This window comes from Austrofundulus limnaeus, unplaced genomic scaffold (assembly GCF_001266775.1).
Source record: "Austrofundulus limnaeus strain Quisiro unplaced genomic scaffold, Austrofundulus_limnaeus-1.0 Scaffold37, whole genome shotgun sequence".
Lineage (NCBI taxonomy): Eukaryota > Metazoa > Chordata > Actinopteri > Cyprinodontiformes > Rivulidae > Austrofundulus > Austrofundulus limnaeus.
Genome location: NW_013952439.1, coordinates 2,798,087 through 2,799,712, shown reverse-complemented (window position 1 = coordinate 2,799,712; position 1,626 = coordinate 2,798,087). Strand labels below are relative to the sequence as shown.

Sequence of the window (1,626 nt, the reverse complement as noted above, 5' to 3'; positions counted from 1 at the left end):
GTAGTGGGCTGTAAAAATGTGTTTGTCACTAGCAAAGGTGTGTGTGTTGGTGTGTACGTGTGTGCTGTTATTTTCGTCAGTGCATGAGGCTGAGAAATATTTCCACCTTTACACGTCTTTAATAAATGACTGTTAACACAGATAAACTTATGACTTTTGTGGAACTTAGAAAAATATTTATTAAGTTGATGTGAAGAARCGCACATTTCCAACTCTTGTACAAAAATAGAAAAACGCGCCCGTCCTCCTCCACCTCATCTCGTAAAAAACTGACACGCGGGGGGTACCCACCTGACCAAGTGTCAATATGTTGAGTTAGTGTATTTCAAATGTGCCTAAAAACTGACAAATTATATTTTAAAATATTAAAAAGTTTTTTAATTTGACTTTTAAAAGTAAAAGTTGAGTCCAAAACAAGTCCTGGATGTTTAAATTCCTCTACTACTTTGATTTGTTTTTGATCTACACAGAGCTGGAGCAGAGTTAAGTGGTTTTTTCTTAGTGAAGTACATTTTATTCACATTTAATGTGAGCGAGGCTGAAGTTAACCAGACTGTGATTTTTACCATAACACTAGTTAATTATCATTTCCATGTACATAAACCACAGTATCATCTGCATACAACTGTATGTCCACATCACCACAAACTGAGATGTAGAGTGCAAACAACTATTTAATGTTTTTATTTTTACCAAATTACAAAGTAAATTTACCAAGAAATGATTCACTGTMGTGTCAGAGACCCAGTTGCTCAATATGATCTTGAAAAACATTTTCCATAAACGTGAAACTGACGTGTAAAACTACAGCTTTAATAAACGTGAAGAGCAGCTCCACTACAGGCTGAAAGTTGGAGTGGTGTAGTACGAATCCTGGTCCTGTTTGTTTGCTCAGGGGTTAGTTAGAGGACATGTTGAGGCCAATCAGCTGCTGTCTGGTTAAATATTCACTATTTAAGAGGCGTGGCCTGTCACGTGTTAGAGTTAATGCTGAGATAACCAAAACAAAACCTATTTCTATGCTTCAGAAGAAAGTTATGTGAATTATAAATACATTAGATTATTATCATCCAACAAATGACATATTTATCACAATGTATACTTTAAAATTTTATGATTTAGTAGAACTTAGAACAGCATTGACAAAGTTTATACTAAAGTCCTTCCACATTGTACACAGAAGTGGTTCGAAATTAAAGAAACAAATTATGAATTCAGAAAGATTTATTTAGAAAAACAAATATTAAAATAATTGTACCTCTGTTAGAGGGATTTGTGTTTGGAATAATTGTTGTGAAGAGTTAAAACTGTGTTCTTCACTAACTAAATTTAAAATAACGTAAAATAATGATTTGTTACAGAAATATACTAAGTTTTGACTGTTTGCTAGAGTTTTGTTACAAATTTTATTTGATAAAATCTATAAGAAAGATGATGATTTGATAATATATGAATAAAAAGTGAAGATATAAAAGTTTAGGCTTATACCTACACTTTTTTCAGTTTACGCCTTGTCTTTTAAACACCGACAGGAATTTAAAGATTGTGTATTATTTTATTTCTGTTTTTTCCTGTAGTTGTTCAGACTGGTTTTGGTGATTTTTTAAAATATTTAAACAATAAACA

General features: G+C 32.0%; 1 protein-coding gene across 1 annotated transcript in view; it reads left to right on the top strand.

Moving 5' to 3' along the window:
* ftr83 (finTRIM family, member 83) overlaps window positions 1-1,626 on the top strand; it is a gene marked incomplete at its 3' end in the record, with an annotated part of 15,774 nt that overhangs the window by 10,903 nt on the left and 3,245 nt on the right.